Source organism: Gorilla gorilla, chromosome 9, assembly GCF_029281585.2.
Source record: "Gorilla gorilla gorilla isolate KB3781 chromosome 9, NHGRI_mGorGor1-v2.1_pri, whole genome shotgun sequence".
Taxonomy (NCBI): domain Eukaryota; kingdom Metazoa; phylum Chordata; class Mammalia; order Primates; family Hominidae; genus Gorilla; species Gorilla gorilla.
Window position 1 is genome coordinate 95,149,455 of NC_073233.2, and position 14,558 is coordinate 95,164,012.

Below are 14,558 nucleotides of genomic sequence, written 5' to 3' on the forward strand. Positions count from 1 at the left end.
GCTAATAGAAATGGGAGAAGCTTTTTAAGTTCTAAAATTTCAGTCATCTCTGTCTAGCGTCTTCCCTAGAGGAAGGAAAAAGTGGGTCTCTTCCCTTTTTTATTTTCCCTTGTTAATCACAAAGCCTCTTTGTACTGGTAGGGCCTTGATGGTGGCTGAGTGCTGGCTGTTTATCATGTTCCTGTCATCCTCAAATGCAAAATGTAAAGAGGAGGAGAACACAGCTTTGGGTTTTCAAGCTTTGTGACAGCTTAGGACCTCTGAATCTCAGCTGCTCTCAAATGCTTTCTAAAGTGATTTGATCACTGAAATGGATTATGCAATTTTTATGGTTTTGAGCTCTTTGGGCATGTTCAGAACAAGAATAATATTAAAAATCAGACAGTGGAAAACAATTGAGCTTATCAGGTTAGATTTCTTTTATGATCACAAAAGCATCCAGTTCTTTTATTGGAAACACAATTGTTAACTTCTGTTTCTTCCTTGAATGTTAAATAATGTTTGTTGTATTTGATAATTCCAAATTCTAATATTGTGGATGAACCTTCCTTGCAGGGTGTCATTGTAAGATATTTTCAGGGATTCTTATGAAAGATAAGGCTTTCCTTATCTCACTTTTGAAAACCACCAGCAACTTCTACTGATATGAAACACGTAGAGACATTTATTATAGCAAGCCTAACTTGCTGAAATTACTTGAATGCTAAGAAGTTTATAATCATTAAAATTCTGGTCACTTTCCTGAATTTATTATCTATTTTTTTTTTGGATTTGTATTACATCCCTTTTAATTTTCTGTTACATTGTAATAATTAACAAAAACTGTGTGAGTAAATGTGAGTTAGACTGATGGAGCTTTTACCTTCTTAAAAGAAATAGGCCTAATAAAATAGGGCATTAATTTTGTATTGTTCTTTGGGAAAACAGAAATAGTACTGATAAGGATGAAAAAGAAAGGTTTTTTTTTTTTAATCAAATGACACATTTCTCTTTATTGATTCCTAATGTGCAGTTGTTGTTAATAAACTGTTACAAATTTAAATGTCTGATGTAAGGGCTATAAAGCAGTTCCCAAACTTTAACATGAATCTTTTTAAGATGCAGATTAAGATTCAGTAGGTCTGGGGTGGGAAGTGAGCTTCAATAGTTCCAACACTCTCCCAGGCGATGCTAGTCCTGGTCCTCGTGTCACACTGAATAGCAGAGCCATAAGTCACATCAGGAAATAACTTCTGTAATTGTCTTTAGAATCTGTAATTTTAAGAAATTCCAGAGAATTTAATTCCACTGCTTCTCTTGGCAACCTATTCTAGTACCTCAGAACAAGTAGAGTCAAGACATTTTTCTCAACATCTTGAATTTCTGTAATGGGAATTTTCTCAGTTAAAACAGAAAATAGCTATTCATATAATTACTTTAGAAGGTCAAAGATTATCAGGTCTCTTTCCACTCCCTCTTCCTTTCTTCTCAGCGCCAACCTCCTTTAATATTTCCTCATGTATATTTTGCCAAAATACATATTCTGCTTTGATTTATTACCCAGTTTTAACTACAGATCTTCTATGTGGGTTAGAAATCATGAGTCTGTTAATTATTTAGTAGATGAATTGATAAAATAGAGACTTTTCTTATCCAAAATTTCTCGTTAATTAATGTGTGAAACAAAAAAATTGGAAGTCTCCGTTTCTTTTTAAAATTTTGTTAATTGTATAAATAATACAGTTTCAGTTAAAAATTCAAACAATGCAAAAGTATAAATAATAAAAATGGAAAATTCTCACCCCTTTATATACCTCCCTCTTTGTACTTCTCTCTTTTTGGTTGAAACCATCTTAACAGTTTGCATATATGCTTCCAGAATTCTTTTTTTTTGAGACTCTTTCGTTTACCCTGGAGTGCAGTGGCACAGTCATGACTCACTGCAGCCTCAAACTTCTGGCCTTAAGCAGTCCTCCCACCTCAGCCTCCCGGGTGGCTGGGACCACATGTGTGCACCACCACTCCTGTCTAATTTTTTACTTTTGTTTTTTAGAGGCGGGATCCCCTTATGTTGCTCAGGGTGGTCTAGAACTCTTGGGTTCAAGGAATCGGCCTGCCTTGGCCTGCCAAAGGGTTGAGATTGTGGACATGAGCCATCAGGTTCAACACAGAATTATTTCTATACATACCTTTGTACCTATGTTTATATTTTTAAAAATGAGATCACAAATTATATATTGTTCTGTAGTGTTTTTCTATTTAATAATGCATCTTAGGATTCTATCCAAATGTCAGTACGTATCCTCATTGTTTTTAGGGGCTGCAAAAAAAAATCTATAAATAAGTATTTAAACCTTCTCAACAGACATTTACACTATTTGCAGGTTTTCATTGTTGCAAACTGTACAACCATGAACATTGTTTTTAAAATATCTTTGTGCTCCTGTTCCAGTATTTCTAAATTTATGTTACTGTTTATATATTATTGATAGGTTAGATACTTAGCTACAAATGGATTCGCTGGTTCAAATGTGCTAGACATATTTAATGTTAATAGATATTGCCAGATTGGCCTCCAAAAAAGGCAGTGTCCATGTATTTTCGCTCCAAGAGTGCTTATTGATTCCTACATCCTAGTTCATGTTGGTAATTTTTATCTTTTTGTCAGTCAAATCATCTAAAATGTAGGTAATACCTCATTTTTGCTGTACTTTGTATTTCTCTGATAACTAGTGAGGTGGAACACCTTTTCATTGGTTTATTAGCCATTTCGATTTCCTACCTCTACCTATTTTTTAGTTTTAAATTTATTGCTCTGATTTGTAGGAGCTCTTTACATGCTATTAATGTTTGTTCTTTCCTGTTATATTGTTGTATCAATCAGCTACTGTAAACACAACCATAAAATCTGAGTGGCATATAACAGCAAGCCAATTATCTGGCCAGCTCTGTTTCATGCTGCAGGTCTGTGGGGGCAGTTGCGGAAGTTCAGCTCCCCATATCTTCATTTTGAGCCCTGAGCGGAGGGGACAAAAATCTATGCAAGGAAGGATGTCTTCATAGCAGTAGCATGAGATTTGTTTCTATTAACATTGTCTACAAAATATGGATACATGTATACATTAAGTACTTTATTTCAATTTAGCACATACATATCTGCTCATTTACCAAGGCGTTTTTTGTGAGTATGAGTTGCCTAGGTGGAGTTCTGAGTTGTTTTTGTTATAAGATATTGTCTTTTCAAAGCATTCAACTCAGTTTTCATGAAAAAAAAAAAAAACCTTTCTTCCTTTTTGTTTTATGTAATATGTAAGCCAGTTACGTAATTACATTAAGAAGTACAACTGACATGAACACATTTGGGGACAAATACAGCTGAGTCTTGACAAGCATGTAACAACTAATATGAAGAGAAGTGTATGTGGTCCTATTTGGAGTAGTGTTTTATTTGTGAGCAATCAATGTGCATATTAGAATATTTACAGAGAAAATAAGGAAACTAAGATAAATTTGTCCTATTTAATCTCTTAAATGGAGATTGGATACCAGAACTGTTACTGTGAAGAGCACATTTTGAAAATATTTGCTAAATTCTGATTCTTCATATTTTGTTACTGCAATATCATCATCACTGTCCTCTTCTCCATTCCTTTAGAATTTTTTCCATGTCTTAAAGCTGTCAAGATTTGGCCCTACCATTTTTGTTTTGGCTCATTATTTATCCTAGTAGAGCCAGACTTCTCTCATACTTTTACTCTAGGAACTGGTTGACATATTTGACATATGTCTTGATTCTTACATATTAAAAGTAACTGAAGTTCAAAAATTCATAAACTGTAAGCTGATTTAGTGTTCTTTTTAGTCCAGTATGTTGCAACGTTTCATAAATGAAAGTGTTATTCTCTAAAGTGAATAATGCCAATACTTAAGTTTCATAGAATCATAGGGTTTTAGAGTATGAAGCAAAGTAGAGATTATGTAATACAGCATTGTCAATTTTCTGGTGAAGAAAATGAACGTGAAAAATTTTTGTAGCTTTTCTTAGATCACACAGCAGTTAGTGGCGGAGACAGAAGTGGAATTTTTGCATAATTTACTTTCAAATACCATTAATTATTTTAAAACAATTGAATATTTTGAAATTTATGTGAGGGACATGGCAAATAGACCCAGTATTATTTTTGTACTTGTAAATACCACATTGTGATGGCAAGCCTTTTAGAAAGGAAATATGAAATTAAATGAAAGACCTAGAAATTAAGGAAGATAGAAGTTTGGTAAAAAAATTCTTAATGCATATTTTGGATTTTACATATGACATAGTTTAAACTGTAGTGGAAATATCATACCATGTCATGGAATGCTTTATCTTTCTATTTGAAATAGTAAATATTTCTAATCAGTGCTGTTAAAAATTTTTGAAATTCCTTTATTGTGACTAGGTTTTAAACTAGAAAAGAGGATAAAAGCTACTTTGTAGTCAGATGTCTATGATCTCTGTCTATGTTTCAGTCTCTCTCTCTTTTTTCTCCTCTCCTCCCCCATCTCACTTTTCTTTTCTGTTCTTTTTCTTTTTTTTTTTTTTTTGTTGTTTGTTTTCTGCTTTTACTTTAATTTATAATGTCGAGGAAGTAACTAGTAATCCACTATGGCACCTAACATTATTAGTCATGTCATTTTAAGTTTGACAAGTATGTAGATAAATGGTATTTTAGATCCAAATTAAATTTATGTTACTGTTTATATATTATTGATAGTTTCTTTTTAGTAGGAAGGAACTATACTTTGCATTAGCATATGTTTATAATCGCTCCTGATCTTTTATCATGAATTGATCACTTTTTCTTATGAAATGTATTCAGATATGTATTGAAGACTTATTTGAATGCAGTCTGTACATTTTAAGAATTTCAGCTGTTTAATCTCTACAATGTAGTTCCAGCCTTAAGCTCACTGTATATAGTCAGTTGTCATTTAAATTCAATCTTCCAGATCTATGGTAGGTTAGTTTTATCAATGAAGTCAGAAAAATCTTAAATTTTATTCTTTGTTTATTAGCTTTGAGGGCATTATCTTGCTTATAGTATTAAAGTTCATTTTGTTGAGAAATAATTGACTAGATTTTCAAAGAGACTTATAAAAAGAGATTGTATGTTATTTTAAAGCTGTGAACTACTTGAAATGTCATGAGATGGGTCTGAAATTAGTTGTAGAATATAGTTATATTATAGGTTATACATTCTTATTTTCTAGAGTAAATTGGCCACAGTAATAATAAGCTACAATTAAAACATGAAACTTTGACATAAAGAAGAAATTGGAATGTTACTCACAGCTGTTGTCATAAAAGAGACTGACTAGAAATTTATTGTCTATTCACACTTAGATCAGCTCTTTTGGAAGGAAGAAATTTAGAGCTAGAACAAACAATATTTAATGCTCATTTTATAAACTGATAGTGAGAAATATAGCTGGAAGCCAAGATTTTTAGTCCTACACATCTGGTTGTGATGATTTTGGAATCTTTACACTCTGATAATATGTCTTTGTTATGATTTTAGAATATTTTCTGGCCAATTCATTAAGCAGATATGGAAGCAAGTACTGAGTCAGACCAAGTTCCTATCATCCATGAAGAATACTGGACTCTTTTCATTCTGAAAGAGAACAATTCTTTGGATTGTTTCAGGGAACCATTTTACCATATTACATATAAATTGAGTCTATTACTCCTCAATGTTTTCTCTTCTCTTCTTTTTCCTCTCATCCTCCAAATTTGTTTCTTTTGTTTGACTACTATGTCAGACCAAATTTTAATAAGGATCTAAACACTTCTGGAAAATAATTGGTATGCACCTTTTATGAAATATTTGAACGTTCTCTTAAAGATGAATTTAACCCAATCAGCCACCATTTGATAGCATATTTAAAGAAAATAAAAGAAACACTTAACTTTAAAATAGTGTTTAGGTGGCTTGTATAGGATGCCAAATTATCTCTGAGATAAAAACAGGAGCACATGGTATTTTGTATTTCATTTCATCCCTTAGGTCATAGCTTATTATTAAACATTGTATAGAAAATGTCAGTGATCGTTGTATGCACTGAGTCAATTTCTTATTGAGAATCTTCCTAGTTTTCTCAGTGTTCCTTGAGATTCTGAGAAAGTAATTTAAGATCTCTTTACGTGCATGTAATTTGTAGTAGTATACTGAGCTATCGATCTATTAGCCTTACAGCTAAAAGGTTTTCTTGAAATCCTTTCTGTTTTTGAACAAAGATTAAATGTTATTCATGACTCACAGTAATGAAAAAGGAAATATTTATTTTGAGGATAAGCCAATTTATATATTATTGGACATTGCACAGACCACCCAGGCCTGCAGCCTACTGTTTATAGTTAAGGATTTTAAATCTACATATGCTCTTGAGGAGCCAGAGTTATCTATATTACAACTGGAAAGTTTTGTGTCTGCAAAGGGTAATAATTTCATGTTCTCCACCCCTAAGTCCCTCACCCTTGGCTGGTAAAATTCCTGTCAAGATTATTTTATTTCCACAGGGGAAAAGGCTCTTTGGACCTCAGTAATAATAACATTGCGAAATTTCATCTATCAAAGGACTGATGTTTTAATGTTGTTGGAAAACACTAGAGTCGTATTTGTCTTCAAAATCAGTTTGTTTGAATATATATGTATGTATATATAGCAGAATGTAGCTGACTTGTTTTTAGTGCAAATTTCTAGTTTCTTTGAAGGTTTATTTTCCTGGCCATCAAACTTTAGAATTCTTCAAGGATTGGTTCTAGTCTCCCTTACTGTCTCTCTTTTTTTCATTGTAAATAATTTATCCCATGCTTATAGCTTTAACTACTATCTAATGTAATAGGAGGGGAGAAAAGAGAAAGTGGTGCAAAACAGAAGCTATCAGACATGAACCTCCTCAGCTTCCCATTAGAAGGTCATATCTGTTAGCTTCTATGGTTCTCACTAAAGCAGGAGGCAGGGTCTTTGCTGAAAAGAAAGGATAGAGGGTCAAAGGCCTGAAGAGAATTTATGTGGTTTGACGTACTTGTTTTGTATAGATCAGACTAAAATGACAGGTTTACTTGGGCTGTATTCAGGATCCCTTTGAGTGTGGTGATTATGTTTTGTTGTGTGGTTTTCTCTAGCAGTACATAGTTGCCTCATTATAGGCATGGAGAAGGTGATTAGTTTCATCTAGGGTTGGAGTTTTGCCAGGTGGAGGTGATGTAAGAACTGAGGAGAAAGGAGCTTAAGGTGGTAGAGTGTTTCCTAGGGTCATAGAATTTAAGCTGGATAAGGAGGATAGTGAGAAGAAAGTATTGGAAATGGAAAGAACTATGGAGCTAATGAATTGGAAGTGTCTTAAGAGTCCAAAGAACTCTGCCATGAGTGGTAAGTGAGGTCTAGTTATACATTCATATAAAATGTGTGTTATATTATTAACAAGTTAACAAAAAGCAATATTAGAATTTTAGTTCCTTCATGGAGAGGGAATGGATGAAAAAAATTATCATCTATTTATTTCATTTATTTAGACATATAGGAAAAGATAGATTTTGAGCTGAGAAAGTCCTAAATGATAAGTAGGAAGTCACTTTCTAATTTCCTTCTTTTACACAAGATAAGCATTCTAGCCAACCTTCTCTAAAGAATGGAAAACTTGCTGTATCTGATTTCACATGATTGTGGGGGCTTTATTATATAGTAAAAGAAAAACAAAAGTGTTTTTGTGAAAAAAATCATTTCACTGGAAAGGTATTTTTGTCCACGGAAGTTAATAGTAAGCATCAAATAGTTATGTAAGTTTATTTCTTTTTTTATTTGGATTTCGTGATTGTTTTTTGTGATACACTATATAAAAACTTCATGAAAGTATAGAGTTATATACGTGATATACATTTCAAAAACTAATGCATGAAACTAAATGTCATGATCAGTATTCTTTTTTTTTTTTTTTTTTTTGAAATGGAGTCTCAGTCTGTTGCCCAGGCTGGAGTGCAGTGGCATGGTCTCCACTCACAGCAACCTCCACCTCCCGGGTTCAAGTGATTCTCTTGCCTCAGCCTTCCGAGTAGCTGGGATTACAGGTGCCACCACGATGCCTGGATAATTTTTGTATTTTTAGTAGAGACGGGGTTTCACCATGTTGACCAGACTGGTCTCGAACTCCTGACCTCAGGCAATCAGCCCGCCTTGGCTTCCTAAAGTGTTGGGATTACAGGTGTGAGCCCCCACGCCCGGCCATGATCAGTGTTCTTATTTCCCTGTAATACAGTGTGCCCTAGAGTACAGGATAACTAAACAAAGTCCTGTTCACATGTTCACTTTCAGGGGAGATTAAGTACCTACTCTTTTTTGCCCGGCCCTCCCCTTCCCCCTCTCTTCCCTTCCCTCTCCTTTCCTTTATTTCCTTTTCTTTTCTTTTCTTTCTTCTTTTCTGTTTTTTTGAGACTGGGTCTTACTCTGTCTCTCAGGCAGGCACCCTCACCACACCTAGAGATTTATTTATTTATTTATTTATTTGTAAAGATGGGGTCTCCCTGTGTGTTCCAGGCTGATCTGGAACTCTTGGGCTCATGCAATCCCCCCACCTTGGCCTCCCAAAGTGTTGGGATTACAGGTGTGAACCACCATGCCAGGCCCCTGCTCCTTTCTAAAGATGGTCTGAATATGAATATTTACATGTCTTACTGATTATATACCCTTTGTCTATCAATGATTGCATTTTAGATGACTTAAATTTCCAATAAATGATTTAAGAATTTAAACTGGAATGAGATAACCTTCTTAATCTTTGTTTTAAGAGTGTATTAAGACCAAAATTTAAATCTTTAGGGTCAAGAACATTGAATGGATGCTCATAGATTTAACAAAGAATTCTATTTTGTCTCCTATTTGCTGTTTTTTTTTTGGCTGCACAATTAGTAAACCCAATTTACTAATGTTGTTGATATTCTTTATTTGTTTTGTATGTTTTGTTGCTTGTGGAAACCTGATTAGAGCTTTTGAGAGTGTATTTCGGTCAGAAGTGATTTATTTTGTGTATTTAAGCTGGATTCCAGCTGTTTGAGGTTTTTCTCTTAGAAGCCTAAGTTTCAGATAGCATCTAGATTGAAAAGACAGTTCTGCTTAAGATGCCTATCCTAGTCTTTCTTAAATAGTTTAAATTATTTGTTTTTCTAAGTTTCTTATAAGTTTATTTAGATTTTTACCTTAAAAATAACAGTTTATGCTTAAACTTGTTGTAGAGGTAGGATTATAGATTTTCAAATTCGCTTTTAAAAATGGCTAGTTTTTTTTTTTTTTGAAATCCGCAATGCACATTTTATTTCTCATTTATCAAAGCCTGGATTTCCTCATTCTTTTTTTTTTATTATAGTCTTTTAATTAATAACAGCTACAGATATAAGCTTAGAGTTTCCCCCCTACTACACATTGTCCCCAAGGGGACAGAAAAGCATAATCTACTAAGAATCTTCTAATAGATTTCAAAGAGGAAGTTTGCTTTAGGGTTTTTTTTTTTTTATGAGGAAGCTTTTTTTTCTGTGTGTGCAAGTGTGGGTTTCTTTTCTTTTTTTTTTAAATTATTATTATACTTTAAGTTTTAGAGTACATGTGCACAATGTGCAGGTTAGTTACATATGTATACATGTGCCATGCTGGTGTGCTGCACCCATTAACTCGTCATTTAGCATTAGGTATATCTCCTAATGCTATCCCTCCCCCCTCCCCCCACCCCACAACAGTCCCCAGAGTGTAGTGTTCCCCTTCCTGTGTCCATGTGTTCTCATTGTTCAATTCCCACCTATGAGTGAGAACATGCGGTGTTTGGTTTTTTGTCCTTGCGGATAGTTTACTGAGAATGATGATTTCCAATTTCATCCATGTCCCTACAAAGGACATGAACTCATCATTTTTTATGGCTGCATAGTATTCCATGGTGTATATGTGCCACATTTTCTTAATCCAGTCTATCATTGATGGACATTTGGGTTGGTTCTAAGTCTTTGCTATTGTGAATAGTGCCGCAATAAACATACATGTGCATGTGTCTTTATAGCAGCATGTTTTATAGTCCTTTGGGTATATACCCAGTAATGGGATGGCTGGGTCAAATGGTATTTCTAGTTCTAGATCCCTGAGGAATCGCCCCACTGACTTCCACAATGGTTGAACTAGTTTACAATCCCACCAACAGTGTAAAAGTGTTCCTATTTCTCCACATCCTCTCCAGCACCTGTTGTTTCCTGACTTTTTAATGATTGCCATTCTAACTGGTGTGAGATGGTATCTCATTGTGGTTTTGATTTGCATTTCTCTGATCGCCAGTGATGATGAGCATTTTTTCATGTGTCTTTTGGCTGCATAAATGTCTTCTTTTGAGAAGTGTCTGTTCGTGTCCTCCGCCCACTTTTTGATGGGGTTGTTTGTTTTTTTCTTGTAAATTTGTTTGAGTTCATTGTAGATTCTGGATATTAGCCCTTTGTCAGATGAGTAGGTTGCAAAAATGTTCTCCCATTTTGTAGGTTGCCTGTTCACTCTGATGGTAGTTTCTTTTGCTGTGCAGAAGCTCTTTAGTTTAATGAGATCCCATTTGTCAATTTTGGCTTTTGTTGCCATTATTTTGGTGTTTTGGACATGAAGTCCTTGCCCATAAAAATGGCTAGTTTTAAAGAAGGGGAATGTGTTAAAAAATTACTTCTACTTTAAGAATTTTAATTAGCTAAATTAATAGCATTCAGTAGGTTGTCTGTAAAAAGTCCTACAATATATAACTAAAGAACATTTCCTTAGTGTTTCTAATTCAGAGGTTACATCCTCTTTTAATATGAAGAGGAATTAAATCATTCCCACCATATGATTTGTCATATTTACTTTTTCCTCTGAAACTAAGTAAGACTTTTTGTAGCTCTCCTGTACTCCAGAGCACACTGTTCTTGTGGAGAAATAAGAATATTGATCATGACATCGAGTTTCTATAAACTATTGCTTTTTTATTTTAGTCACCAAAATATAAGCAATTTTGTATGTAATTTTGGCTTATAGGACTTATCAAACTTTTCCTCTTTATTATTAAAGTTGAGTTTTACAAAAATCATAATGCATAAATTTAAAAAATGTTAAAAACAATATTTTCTAGTCAGACATGAGCTGTCATTATTCTTTGGCTACAGATTGCTGTGTATTTTCTCTCACAAGCTTTTTTTTTAGAAACTTTTTCAGATTCGGATAATAAATACCTGAAAGAACACCTGAATAAATCATAATTCGTTTTGTCTTCATGTGACTCACAGTGATAAAATACTTTTCATGAAGCTTGCTATATCAGGTTACCTATCAGTTTACTTTTAGAAAGGTCATTGTGATTGCTGCCTTTGCTACCAAAAAAAATCTGTAATCATTGTCTTACTTGGTTTAGGAGCTGTTCAATTTGATCAATAACCAGCCCCCAAGAGCTACAGTATGGTCACATTAATGTACTATGCATTTTTTTATGATTTCAATATGAATGAAGAGAAAAAAGTTGTGCCATGCATTTTATTACCACCCTATGAACTTTAATCTTTAGAAAGTCACTTGATGTCTGCAGGCTGCAGTTACTTTCGTGATTATGTAAAACAGCATTGTCCAATATGGTAGCCACTAGCACATACGGCTATTGAGCGCTTGAAATGTGGCTAGTCAAATGTAGATTGCCGTAAGTATAAAGCATACATCATATTTCAAAGACTTGGTATGGATAAAGAATGCAAATATCTCATTAATAATATTTTATATTGATTATTTGTTTACATGATAATATCTTGGATATATTGGGTTAAGTGAAATATATTATTAAAATTAAAGCCTGGGTGCAGTGGCTCATGCCTGTAATCCTAGCACTTTGGGAGGCCAAGGTAGGCAGATTGCTTGAGCCCAGGAGTTCAAGATTAGCCTGGTCAACATGGTGAAATCCCCTCTCTATAAAAAATACAAAAAAATTACCTGAGCTTGGCAGCATGCGCTTGTTGTCCCAGCTACTTTGGAGGCTGAGGTGGGAAAATCACCTGAGCTCAGGAAGTCGAGGCTGCATTGAGCAGAGATCATGCCACTGCGCTTTAGTCTGGGTGACGTCAGAGTGAGACCCCCATCTCAAAGAACAATTAAATTAATTTTATCTATTTCTTTTTACTTTTAAAAATATGGCTACTAGAAAATTTCAAATTACACATATAGCCTGCATTATATTTCTTTCTTTTTCTTTTCTTTTCTTTTTTTTTTTTTAAGACAGAGTTTCGCTCTGTCACCCAGGCTGGAGTGCAGCGGTGAGATATCTGCTCACTGCAACCTCCCCCTCCCTGGTTCCAGCAATTCCCCTGCCTCAGCCTCCTGAGTAGCTGAGATTACAGGCACCTGCCACCACGCCCAGCTGATTTTCTTGTATTTTTAGTAGAGACGGGGTTTCACCAGGTTGGTCAGACTGGTCTCGAACTCCTGACCTTAGGCAATCCTCCCGCCTCAGTCTCCCAAAGTGTTGGGATTACAGACTGGAGCCACCGCACCTAGCCAGCTTGCATTATATTTCTATTGGATGACTCTGCTCTAGAAGATGTAAGATGACCTCTATGAACCTTTCTAGTCTCAGCACTGTGATGATTCTTAAAATTTTTTTTTTTTAATTTCTATTTTTTGTGATGGGATCTCACTCTGTCACCCAGGCTGAAGTATAGTGGTGTGATCACAGCTCAATGCAACCTTGACCTCCCAGGCTCAAGTGAGCTTCCCACCTCAGTCTCCTGAGTAGCTGGGACCATAGGTGTGTGCCACCATGCCTGGCTAACTTAAAAATTTTTTTTGTAGAGATGAGGTCTTGCTCTGTTGCTGGGCTGGTCTTGAACTCCTGGGCTCAAGCAATTCTCCTGTTTCAGCCTCCCAAAGTTCTGGAACTACAGGTGTGAGCCATCATACCCAGCATCCAGCACTGTAATGATTCTGATTGATGCTCTGATTAATTCTGGAACTATCATTTTATTTTTAATTGTTACAATGTCTCTTTTAAGGATTTTTACAGTATGTTATTTTGGTATGTAGAGCTCTCGGAAAGTTCTTTTTTTAAAATGTCTTAGTACATTAACCATACTCTGAAAGAATTTAGCCTGGAAGCTTTTAGGCTATAGCCGATAAGCCTAGGTCTTCTCATTTTTGAAGCTGGACCATTCTGCCTCGTTATAGCGATTATCCTGTCTTTCTTCCATCTTATTATTGTTAAAAAACCTCTTATATTTATTAATTTATTCTCAGTGATTTTATTTATTCCATCCGAAGCTTTGGACCTCTTTCTTCACTAGGGCTAGGATACTGTAGTAGAAATAGAATGTAGGATTTAGATTAAAGACTTAGATTCTAAATCTGGTTTCTTTTTTTATTAGCTGAGCAATTCTGGACAAGACACTTTGCTAAGCCTCCTTTTCATCTGTAAATCTGATGTTGTGAGGATTAAATAAAATGCCATACAGATATTGTTATTACCTACCCGTGTTTATCAGAGATCTTTTCTTTTCAGACTTCTTGACAATATTTGACTTCAAGGATATTATACTTTTCTAGTATCCTTTATTATTTGCCATTTATTCTTTTTATCATTTTGATCTTTTCTTTCCTTTATCCATTGATATTCTTGGTTCTACCAATCTTTAGTCCATCAGGCTATGGTTATAAAGAAAAATAGAAGAAACATATTGTATTGCTCACAAAATGAAAATCATCACTTGGAACCTGCACCTAGATTTGTAAAAACTGAGCTAATAAATTTAGAAAAGAATCTCAAACACCAAGCTGGAGAAGGGAGAATAAGACAAATTGTTGGAAACCAGACCCAAGGGAAAGAGAGAAAGGAACTGAACTACATTGAATGTATGTCATGTTCCTGGCATTGCTCTTGATAGATAATTGATATATTACTTTATATTATGCACAGCAAAATCTTTATAATAAATCTTTTAAGGGAAGGTCTCACCTATTTTATAGAGGAGGAAATTGAGTAACAGGCATATTAAATAACATTCTCCTAGGCTATTTGGGTCCTTATTGTTTATTTGCATTTTTCCCCCCAAGACCATTGTTTTGGTAAACATTGTTTACTTTGGACAGTTGAGTTCTATGCTAATTATGTAGGTAGAGTTGGTCTCAAGTATGCTAGCAAAAATAAATGAAACTTGAGTGTTTTTAAACAAGGATACCGGATATGAGATTTATGAAATATATTTTGCACTGTTTTCGGAAATGTAGTTCTCCTGACCATCCTTTAGAGTGGGTTGAGTGGGTAGAGTGGGTAGTAGTAATAATTCAGGAAGCCATTCCTTCCTAATCTAGGTATGTCAACAAAACTTTCAGGTCTGAAGGCTGCTGAACACTAAGTAATTCTAAATAAATGAAATAACTAAATAACTCTAGCTATTCTGCCATCTATTCCCTTTACTGGTAGGCAAAGCTAAATTGGTAACTGTAAATCTGTGAATTATGCCATGACTTTCAAGGCAAAGTCCAGACGTATTTGAAATGTCTTCACAAATG

The 14,558-nt window shown here is 34.6% G+C and overlaps 1 protein-coding gene across 8 annotated transcripts in view; it reads left to right on the forward strand.

Annotated features, from left to right (window-relative positions):
• Positions 1 to 14,558, forward strand: part of TMEM135 (transmembrane protein 135) — a 360,134-nt gene that overhangs the window by 296,138 nt on the left and 49,438 nt on the right. The window lies entirely within an intron of this gene.